Raw genomic sequence first — 12,178 nt, forward strand, 5'->3', positions numbered from 1 at the left:
TCCTACAGGCAACCGAAATTTTTGGAGCAGCTGCTAGATGCCTGGCCATTTTGGGGGTTCAGCAGTGATCAAGACAGGAAGAGTCCTGCTTTCAGGAACCATGTAGTGGGGAGGAGAGATGGGTGCAACTTGGGTGAGGGATTTCACCTTGCTGGACCTCTGTTTGCCCATCTGGAAAATGGGATGGGTGTTCCTCATTTTCTGGGATTGTCCAGCCCTCACATTCTCTGATTCCATAAGAAGCATTTCTTTTCCTGTTTCTGTAAAATTCATTCAGGCCATGAGCTGTGATGAGTGTGGTTAGCTGCTCCCCAAATCACTCTGTTCCCACCCTTTTCCTGTGATCAGGTCTTTCCCGAAACATGACTCACAATCAATCAAGTCACAGAACCTAAGGGGCACCCTGCAGAAAAATTCCATCCTTTGCTTCTCAGGAGCTCTGCGGTCTACCTGCCAGGTAAACTTAACTCACCTGGCACAAGGTGGCCATCCCTGGTTTCACATCAACATGATCACAGGCACAAACCTCCTTGTTTTTCCATTTTTTCTTTCAGGTACTTGTTGAAACAACTGCACAAATATGACTAAGGTATAAAATCAGGCATCTTCTGCCCCCAGTGCCTACTAATAAATGATTTTCTGCCACTTGAATGATAAAGGTAGAACATTTCAACATTCTGTTGCCCTTATTATTTGTCATTTTTGTTGATATTTCTATTGAATGCATCTTGCAATATTTTAGCAATGGAACATTTATTTAGGTTGTTCCAGGCCAGGCCTTTAGTTATAAAGGTTTTGTTGTTATATTTTTATTATGTTTCCCTTAAAAATCATTATCCTAACTAAATGGATTAAGTCAATTCTATAGGCATTTATCTTATGATATTGATGAAACTAATACATAGAGGGCAGTAGTACAAGTTGATTGGACCTGAGAACCTCTATTAGCACAGTTAAGTATAAATATTGTCTATATGTAAACCAAAGTACATGCTGAGTGAGATTCTCCTACTCTTTCACTGTCTGCCCCTCAAGCCTGTGAGAAACGGAATATTTCTTGCCATCTCAGTAAACAAAGGATGTCACAGTCATCAGCACTTGCAGCCCTCCAATGTGAGCCAGCGGGCCCTGAGGAACTCAGGATATGCAAATACAGAATGCTGGCCCCAGAGAGCTGAGGTGCATATCAAAGGAAGGATTTCAGTGAGCCCAGACTCTGGCATCTTCCCATACAAAGAAAAGCGCTGCATTCCTCACCTTGGGAGAGCTGGTTTTCCTTAGTTAACAAACACCTTTTGATGTTCCCCATTACCTGCGCCAGTCCCCTGCCCTGTCCCCTTCCCCCAGTACTTTAGCTCAGGGAGGAAGGAGCGCAGAGGGGCTCGGCTGAATAAGGGGTCTGCGAGCCTCGGGAGGAGTTTTCGGTCGCTTTCCCCGCAGTCCGGATGAGGGGTGCTGACGCTGCAGCCGGACCCTGCACCTCTCTAGCCCCGTTTCCCCTTGGGAAGCTCAGGCCGAGCCCCTCCCCACGCCCCCCAGGCCCCATGAGCCAAGCCGAGGGCAGGGGCGAGAGGAAGGACCGAAGTTCCCAGGGACCAGACGCTGGGGGCCGCTCTTTCTGCACAGCAGCGGCGGGTGGCAGCGAAAACCTGCCCCTCAGAAACTGGTCTTGCGCTGCAGCCCGGGCACCAGACAACACGGAGGGTTGGCGCCCACTTACCCTGCCCGCCGTCCCCACGACTGTCGCGGCTTCATCCGCCGGGGCCCCTCCAGAGCCGGCTGCTTCAGTGAGGCCGCCTCAGGCTCCGGGGCAGTTCCGTGACGGCGGAGGTAAGAGACCCCGAGCAGGGAGTTCCAGCTCTGCGGAAACGCGGGCTCCGTTCTGGGCGCTGGGGGTGGGACCTCTCTGTCCCGAGGCCTTCCTGGAGGGAGGGGGGCGCCGGGGCACGAGCCACCAGGAGCGCAGGGCCCCGTCGGGGTTCGTGGAGGGGCGGCCCGGCCTGGGGCCCTGCCCACTGTGACCGCAGCCCAGGCCCTTTTCTGGAATCCTACACAAAAATGTTAGAAAGATACACAGTCTATAGTAAATATTCACAAATGAGTCTTCCTGTTGTGCTTACTATCCTATTAAAGGTGTAAAATCCATAAACACTTTAAGTTCTAAGTTAAATATGAATTTTTACCTTTCTAATTATGTCTCTGTTCTTCACAATTGTCCTTCATGAATCAGAGACTGTGACATCACTAGTTTAAAATGAGCTTGTTAAAAAAATAAAACTCAGGCCCATCGGACCTACTGAATCACAATCTGCATTTTACAGTCTCTCCAGTGTACTTGTATACCCATGAATAGTTGAAAGGTACATTTCTACCACGGCATGTCTTCTCTGTCTGAGAAATACACACATTTTATCCAGTTTGATATAAATAAAACACTCAAAAATGCATTTGCCTGGTTTGAAACCATCATTTTGTCATTTCTTTTCCAGATAAGTATAGTCTCTATACTGGTTTTGTGGATCACATGCCATACTCTTTTTTTGTAGTTAGAAATAAGGTAGAAAAAGTTACTTTGTAAATATTTATATATATATATATTTATTTATATAAACGTTTTATATATATATATAACGTTACAGGAAAGATTAGGAGTTTGTGGGTATAATTTATCTTATTCTTTTAAAATTGCAGCCTCCCTTTTAATACACTTTCTAACTTCTTGGGATGTTTCTAAATGAACTGTGTACTATATGCTTCTGTTACAGTCCATACAATATTTTATTGTCTTATTTTCTGTAACACTTTTCCATGGATTCTTTGGGCGTAAGATATATTAAAAGGGAGACTGCGATTCTGTGACTTGCCTGGTGATGCAGTGGTTAAGAATTTGCCTGTCAATGCAGGGGACACGGGATTGAACCCTGGTCCGGGAAGATCCCACGTGCCACGGAGCAACTAAGCCAGTGGGACGAGGGGTCCTGAGTCCTAGATCCAGGCTCAGCCTTCCCTTAGAGCTCCCCAGAGAGCTGAGGGCGGCCCCGAGGGCAAGCTGATGGCCTTCAGCGTATCTTCTCTTCAGTCAAGAGAACCCATCGCTTGGTGCTTTTCTCCTTTCTTTTCAGCTAAGGTTCATTCTCCCCTCCCTTGTCACACTTTCCAACTTCTCATCCTGAACTCACTGGTTTCTTGGCTAGATCACCTCCACCGGCTTTCCAGTCAGCTACCTCAATTCGGTAAATAGCAGCAAGGAGGGTCCTGCTACAGGTTTGTGGCTTGTCTCACAAAGCCAGGGTCAGGCAAAATATTCTACTTGAATTCAGTTGTTCAGGTTGCCAAAAAGGCTTACACTACTGGTACTTCTTGAACGGATCCCGAAAATGGGTGTCAGATCATTTCTGTCATTTCCAGTGCCTGGGGTAGGAGATAAGGTAAATGCAGATTAAGCACCTGGGACGTTCTTAACATCTGGAGAAAGAGTATTCCTTTTGTGTCAGGAGATACCGTTATAGAGATAAATACTATTCAATTTCATAGAGCATTTTGATACAAGATAGACTTTCTGGAGAGTTAACTGTTAAGCCAGCAGAGAAGAGAGTTTTGAGTACTCATGGGTGAACAGTCATTGGATAGAGCAGTGGCTCTTAAGTGAGGCTGATTTTACCCTCACCCTTCCCCCAGGATGTTTGACAATGGCTGGAGACATTTTTGTTTGTCACATCTGGAGAAGGGGTGCTGCAGGCATCTAATGGGTAGAGGCCAGGATGCTACTACATATCATACAAGGCACAGGACAGCCCTCCCCACCACCCAAAAACAATGAGCTGGCCCAAAATGTCAATAGTGTGCTATGGAGAAACCTTGGATAGAGGCTGAGGACTGAAGAGAGGCTGAGGTTGTCCGATGTACTCTCACGTCAGGTAGTCAGTCACATTTGCCAGACTGTTGTGTGGCCCTGCCCCTTTCCCAGAATCTGTAGCACGCACATTGATGCCAATGCTTGTCATGTCCTTTGGGTGTGAAACCCTTGGGGGCTCCTGAAAGTCCTAAACACAGGAAGGAGTGATTTAGGAGGGTGACGTGGGAGCCCTAAAGTTCTCTTCCTAAAGAGAACTTTAGGAAGAACAAAATTGTCCTCATGTGTTTGGGAAATGTGCCAGATGGAAAAGAGAGGAGGTGTGCCCTGGGGTGTACCATTCCAGAAGGCAGACTGAGACTGATGCGTGCCAGGGAGTCAGATTCTGAATTTGGTATAGACTGCTGTAGCAACTAGCAATGCCTAGATCTGTCTAGAGACTGCTGGGTTGTCTGTCACTGCAATGTTCCTGTATAGGCTGATGCCCACTGATTGGTGATATGATAGAGGGGGGCTGATATAAAGGATGCTCTAAGATATTGTGAATCTACACTATTTTACAATTCTTACCCAGGACTCGGAGCTCCTCGTTCGTGAGCTGCAGAGTTCCTTGGATGTCTGCTCTGACATGTTTCATCCTTTGACATGTACCACTCATTTTTCAGGTACAAAACAAAGAATAGTTTTGCACAAAGCCCAAAGGGATATACTGAAAGAGTTATCGGAAAAGAATAATACATAGGTATGTATTTGCATTGCCTTTCTCCAAATATTTGCGACAGGTTAGCTGGTTAGTGGCTGCTTTCTCGTGCTCCAGCCCTTATAATGTGATCACCTCAGAATATCACAGGGATTGGAGCCTGTCTGTCTCTGCCCATGGCCCCTAGTTTCTTCTTGTCATTGCTTTCGATACTTTGTAAGGCTCTTCTCTTTTCCTCCTGCTCACAGCAGACATTGAGTAACTTGTAGTTGTTACTGAGATACATATTTCACAGTATAGTCCTTTAGAAATGAGAAAGGTTTACTTATTGTGGAAAACAGTGTCGGCTCCTGGGAGTGTTAGTGTCACTTGGTAATGTTTTTCCTAGGGCTGCCATGGTAACTGTCGTTGCCTGCTGACTCCCTAAGGTTTGAAAAGAATACTTCCTTGGATCTCAGGTGATATTGGTACATTCCTTCATTCATTTATTCATTCAGGAAATATTTTCTGAGCACCATGTATGTGCCAGGTACTTTTAACATGGACAGTGAATGAAAGAGACAAAATTCCTACCCTAGTGAACTGTACATTCTGACTTAATTGGCTTGGGCGAGGCCTGGCCATTGGTAGCTTTTAAAACCCCTCCAGCTGGGTTTCAGAACCACAGGTATAAATGAAGCACTTTAGGAATTGCAAAGGCATTGCAGAAATCAAAAGTGGCTATTGGTATGCCTTCACTATTCCTGCATTTTTCTGCCTGCATCAGGACTGTTGTGCAAGTGCTTATCATTTTCTTTTAAGCCCTTTTTGTTGTTTGTCTGGACCTGTTATCCCTCTTTCTAACCTAACACCCTACCTCCTTGTCTTTCAACCTCCAGTCCATCATCTCTTTGGGATTTATCATAAACTTGGTGGGAAGCCATTTCAGGGTATAAACAGAGAAGTGGTGTTAGCAGAGATGCCTTTTTCATACACCATGCAGGCTATTGTAAGAGAATGGCTAGGAGGGGACAGGTGTAGATTTGGGGAGACTCATTAGGAGACTGGCTTTGTGCACAGTGGTTGCCTTGGAGATGGAGTAAAGCAGGCAGGTTAGAGTCCTATTTGGAAGGTTAGTGATGGCTTAGAGGTGAATAGGAGTTAGTGATGAATTGGATGTGGGGAATGTGGTTAAGGATGTGTAACTGAGTAAATGGAGGTGCTACTTACTGAAATGGGAAAAATTTTCTGCCCACATATTGGCCTGATAAACACCTTCTCACCCTTTAGACCTTGAATCAGAGTTTACTTCTTGTTTAAGTATATTTTATTTTATTTCATTTTTATTTGGGCTGTGGTGCCAGCTTGCAGGATCTTAGTTCCCCAACCAGGGATTGAACCCAGGCCCGTGAATTGGAGGCACGGGGTCCTAACCACTGGACCACTGGGGAATTACAAGCAGATATTTTTTCTTTCTTTTTTAAATATAAGTTTAAATTAATTGCTTAATTAATTTATTTATTTATTGTTGGTTGCCGTGTGTCTTCATTGCCATGCATGAGCTTTCTGTAGTTGCGGCAATTAGGGGATACTCTCCATTGAGGTTCACGGGTCTCTCACTCCAGTGGCTTCTCTTGTTGCGGAGCACGGGCTCTATTCACGCAGGCTTCAGTAGTTGTGGTGCGTGGGCTCAGTAATCGTGGCTCACGGGCTTACTTGCTCTGCGGCATGTGGGATCTTCCCGTACCAGGGAGCAAACCTGTGTCCCCTGCCTTGGCAGGCGGATTCTTTTTTTGTTTTGGGGTTTTGTCATTTAAATTAGATGTTTATTCATATACTAATTTACATCACAAAAGAAATTTCTCATTTTATAAGCCATTATTGTGTCATTAAAATTAGAAAGTGTGACTCTTTAACTATGTTTCTGGAATGAATATTTCAACTATTTCTCAAGTCTGATTTAAGAATTTTATTTATTATTTTAGTCCAAAACAGAAAAGCTAGTTGTTGAGCTGATATATGATAATATTAGTAGCTTACAACTAGAGTCAATAAATCATTCTTCACATTAATAAATTATGTTTTGCATTCCTTTTTTATTTTCAACTGTTTTTATTTTAAAAAACATCTTTATTGGAGTATAACTGTTTTACAATAGTGTGTTAGTTTTTCCTTTACAACAAAGTGAATCAATTATACATATACATATGTTCCCATATCTCTTCCCTCTTGCATCACCCTCTCTCCCACCCTCCCTATCTCACCCCTCTAGGTGGTCACAAAGCACAGAAGTGATCTCCCTGTGCTATGTGGCAGCTTTCCACTAGCTATCTAATTTACATTTGATAGTGTATATATGTCCCTGCCACTCTCTCACTTCGTCACAGCTTACCCTTCCCCCTCCCCATATCCTCAAGTCCATGCTCTAGTAAGTCTGTGTTTTCTTCACGTCCTACCACTAATCTCTTCATGACATGTTTTTTTCCTTAGAGTCCATATATATGTGTTAGCATACGGTATTTGTTTTTCTCCTTCTGACTCACTTCACTCTGTATGACAGACTCCAGGTCCATCCACCTCATTATAAATAACTCAGTTTCATTTCTTTTTATGGCTGAGTAATATTCCATTGTATATATGTGCCACATCTTTTTTATCCATTCTTCTGTTGATGGACACTTAGGTTGCTTCCATGTCCTGGCTATTGTAAATAGAGCTACAATGAACATCTTGGTACATGACTCTTTTTGAATTATGGTTTTCTCAGGGTATATGCCCAGTAGTGGGATTGCTGGGTCGTATGGTAGTTCTATTTGTAGTTTTTTAAGGAACCTCCATACTGTTCTCCATAGAGGTTGTATCAATTTACATTCCCACCAGCAGTGCAAGAGGGTTCCCTTTTCTCCACACCTTCTCCAGCATTTATTGTTTCTAGAGTTTTTGACGATGGCCAATCTGACCGGTGTGAGATGATATCTCATTGTAGTTTTGATTTGCATTTCTCTAATGATTAATGATGTTGAGCATTCTTTCATGTGTTTGTTGGCAATTTGTATATCTTCTTTGGAGAAATGTCTATTTAGTTCTTCTACCCATTTTTGGATTGGGTTGTTTGTTTTTTTGTTATTGAGCTGCCTGAGTTGCTTATAAATTTTGGATATTAATCCTTTGTCAGTAGCTTCATTTGCAAATATTTTCTCCCATTCTGAGGGTTGTCTTTTGGTCTTGTTTATGGTATCCTTTGCTGTGCAAAAGCTTTTAAGTTTCATTAGGTCCCATTTTTTTAATTTTTGTTTTTATTTCCATTTCTCTAGGAGATGGGTCAAAAAGGATCTTGCTGTGATTTTTGTCATAGAGTGTTCTGCCTATGTTTTCCTCTAAGAGTTTGATAGTGTCTGGCCTTACATTTAGGTCTTTAACCCATTTTGAGTTTATTTTTGTGTGTGGTGTTAGGGAGTGTTCTAATTTCATACTTTTACATGTAGCTGTCCAGTTTTCCCAGCACCACTTTTTGAAGAGGCTGTCTTTTCTCCACTGTGTTTCCTTCCCTCCTTTATCAAAGATAAGGTGACCATATGTGTGTGGGTTTATCTCTGGGCTTTCTATCCTGTTCCATTGATCTATATTTCTGTTTTTGTGCCAGTACCATACTGTCTTGATTACTGTAGCTTTGTAGTATAGTCTGAAGTCAGGGAGCCTGATTCCTCCAGCTCCATTTTTCGTTCTCAAGATTGCTTTGGCTACTCGGGGTCTGTTGTGTTTCCATACAAATTGTGAATTTTTTTGTTCTAGTTCTGTAAAAAATGCCAGTGATAATTTGATAGGGATAGCATTGAATCTGTAGATTGCTTTGGGTCATAGAGTCATTTTCACAACGTTGATTCTTCCAGTCCAAGAACATGGTATATCTCTCCACCTATTTGTATCATCTTTAATGTCTTTCATCAGTGTCTTATAGTTTTCTGCGTACAAGAGTTTTGTCTCCTTAGGTAGGTTTATTCCTAGATATTTTATTCTTTTTGTTGCAATGGTAAATGGGAGTGTTTTCTTAATTTCACTCTCAGATTTTTCATCATTAGTGTATAAGGATGCCAGAGATTTCTGTGCATTAATTTTGTATCCTGAAACTTTACCAAATTCATTGATTAGCTCTAGTAGTTTTCTGGTAGCATCCTTAGGATTCTCTATGTATAGTATCATGTCATCTGCAAACAGTGACAGCTTTACTTCTTCTTTTCCTATTTGGATTCCTTGTATTTCTTTTTCTTCTCTGATTGCTGCGGCTAGAACTTCCAAAACTAGGTTGAATAATAGTGGTGAGAGTGGGCAACCTTGTCTTGTTCCTGATCTTAGTGAAAATGGTTTCAGTTTTTCACCATTTAGAACGATGCTAGCTGTGGGTTTGTCATATATGGCCTTTATTATGTTGAGGAAAGTTCCCTGTATGCCTACTTTCTGCAGGGTTTTTATCATAAATGAGTGTTGAATTTTGTCAATAGCTTTCTCTGCATCTATTGAGATGATCTTATGGTTTTTCTCTTTCAGTTTGTTGATATGGTGTATCACGTTGATTGATTTGCGTATATTGAAGAATCCTTGCATTCCTGGAATAAACCCCACTTGATCATGGTGTATGATCCTTTTAATGTGCTGTTGGATTCTGTTTGCTAATATTTTGTGGAGGATTTTTGCATCTATGTTCATCAGTGATATTGGCCTGTAGTTTTCTTTCTTTGTGACGTCTTTGTCTGGTTTTGGTATCAGGGTGATGGTGGCCTCATAGAATGAGTTTGGGAGTGTTCCTCCCTCTGCTATCTTTTGGAAGAGTTTGAGAAGGATAGCTGTTAGCTCTTCTCTAAATGTTTGATAGAATTCGCCTGTGAAGCCATCTGGTCCTGGGCTTTTGTTTGTTGGAAGATTTTTAATCACAGTTTCAATTTCAGTGCTTGTGATTGGTCTGTTCATATTTTCTCTTTCTTCCTGGTTCAGTCTCGGCAGGTTGTGCATTTCTAAGAATTTGTCCATTTCTTCCAGGTTGTCCATTTTATTGCCATACAGTTGCTTGTAGTAATCTCTAATAATCTTTTGTATTTCTGCAGTGTCAGTTGTTACTTCTCCTTTTTCATTTCTAATTCTATTGATTTGAGCCTTCTCCCTTTTTTTCTTGAAGAGTCTGGCTAATGGTTTATCAATTTTATTTATCTTCTCAAAGAACCAGCTTTTAGTTTTATTGATCTTTGCTATTGTTTCCTTCATTTCTTTTTCATTTATTTCTGATCTGATCTTTATGATTTCTTTCCTTCTGCTAAATTTGGGGGTTTTTTGTTCTTCCTTCTCTAATTGATTTAGGTGCAAAGTTAGGTTGTTTATTCGAGATGTTTCCTGTTTCTTAAGGCATGATTCTATTGCTATAAACTTGTCTCTTAGAACTGCTTTTGCTGTATCCCATAGGTTTTGGGTCGTCGTGTCTCCATTGTCATTTGTTTCTAAGTATTTTTTGATTTCCTATTTGATTTCGTCAGTGATCACTTCATTATTAAGTAGTGTATTGTTTAGCCTCCATGTGTTTGTATTTTTTACAGATCTTTCCCTGTAATTGATATCTAGTCTCATAGCGTTGCGGTCAGAAAAGATACTTGATACAATTTCAATTTTCTTATATTTGCCAAGGCTAGATTTGTGGCCCAATATATGATCGATCCTGGAGAATGTTCCATGAGCACTTGAGAAAAAATGTGTATTCTGTTGTTTTTGGATGGAATGTCTTATAAATATCAATTAAGTCCATCTTGTGTAATGTATCATTTAAAGCTTGTGTTTCCTTATTTATTTTCATTTTGGATGATCTGTCCATTGGTGACAGTGGGGTGTTAAAGTCCCCTACTATAATTGTGTTACTGTCGATTTCCCCTTTTAAGGCTGTTAGTATTTAGCTTATGTATTGAAATGCTCCTATGTTGGGTGCATAAATATTTACAATTGTTATATCTTCTTCATGGATTGATCCCTTGATCATTATGTAGTGTCCTTCTTTGTCTCTTGTAATAGTTTTTATTTTAAAGTCTATTTTGTCTGATATGAGAATTGCTACTCCAGCTTTCTTCTGATTTCCATTTGCATGGAATATCTTTTTCCATCCCCTTACTTTCAGTCTGTAAGTGTCCGTAGGTTTGAAGTGGGTCTCTTGTAGACAGCATATATATGAGTCTTGTTTTTGTATCCATTCAGCCAGTCTGTGTCTTTTGGTGGAAGCATTTAATCCATTTACATTTAAGGTAATTATCGATATGTATGTTCCTAGTACCATTTACTTAATTGTTTCGGGTTGTTCTTGTAGGTCTTTTCCTTCTCTTGTGTTTCTTGCTTAGAGAAGTTCCTTTAGCATTTGTTGTAAAGCTGGTTTGGTGGTGCTGAACTCTCTCAGCTTTTGCTTGTCTGTAAAGGTTTTAATTTCTCCATCAAATCTGAATGAGATCCTTGCTGGGTAGAGTAATCTTGGTTGTAGGATTTTTTCCTTCATCACTTTAAATATGTCCTGCCACTCCCTTCTGGCTTGTAGAGTTTCTGCTGAAAGATCAGATGTTAACCTTATGGGGATTCCCTTGTGTGTTATTTGTTGTTTTTCCCTTGCTGCTTTTAATATGTTTTCTTTGTATTTAATTTTTGACAGTTTGATTATTATGTGTCTTGGCGTGTTTCTCCTTGGTTTTATCTTGTATGGGACTCTCTGTGCTTCCTGGACTTGATTGACTATTTCCTTTCCTATATTAGGGAAGTTTTCAACTATAATCCTTCAAATATTTTCTTAGTCCGTTTCTTTTTCTCTTCTTCTTCTGGGACCCCTATAATTCGAATGTTGGTGCGTTTAGTGTTGTCCCAGAGGTCTCTGAGAATGTCCTCAGTTCTTTTCGTTCTTTTTTCTTTCTTCTGCTCTGCAGTAGTTATTTCCACTATTTTATCTTCCAGGTCACTTATCCGTCCTTCTGCCTCAGTTATTCTGCTACTGATCCCATCTAGAGTATTTTTCATTTCATTTATTGTGTTGCTCATTGTTACTTGCTTCCTCTTTATTTCTTCTAGGTCCTTGTTAACTGTTTCTTGCAAGTTGTCTATTCTATTTCCAAGATTTTGAATCATCTTCACCATCATTATTCTGAATTCTTTTTCAGGTAGACTGGCTATTACCTCTTCATTTGTTAGGTCTGGTGTGTTTTTATCTTGCTCCTTCATCTGCTGTGTGTTTTTCTGTCTTCTCATTTTGCTTATCTTAATGTATTTGGGGTCTCCTTTTTGCAGGCTGCAGGTTCGTAGTTCCCTCTGTCTTTGGTGGCTGTCCCCAGTGGCTGAGGTTGGTTCAGTGGGTTGAGTAGGTTTCCTGGTTGGGGGGACTAGTGCCTCTGTGGATGAGGCTGGATCCCGTCTCCCTTGTGTGCAGGTCCACGTCCGGTGGCATGTATGGAGATGTTGGTAGCCTTATTATGATTTTAGGCAGCCTCTCTGCTAATGGATGGGGCTGTAGACCTGTCTTCCTCTTTGTTGGGCATAGGGTGTCCAGCACTGTTAGTTGCTGGTCCTTGAGTGAAGCTGGGTCTTGGTGTTGAGATGGAGATCTCTGGGAGATTTTTGCCATTTGATATTACGTGGAG

Source organism: Kogia breviceps, chromosome 11 (genome assembly GCF_026419965.1).
Source record: "Kogia breviceps isolate mKogBre1 chromosome 11, mKogBre1 haplotype 1, whole genome shotgun sequence".
In the NCBI taxonomy this organism is placed as follows: domain Eukaryota; kingdom Metazoa; phylum Chordata; class Mammalia; order Artiodactyla; family Physeteridae; genus Kogia; species Kogia breviceps.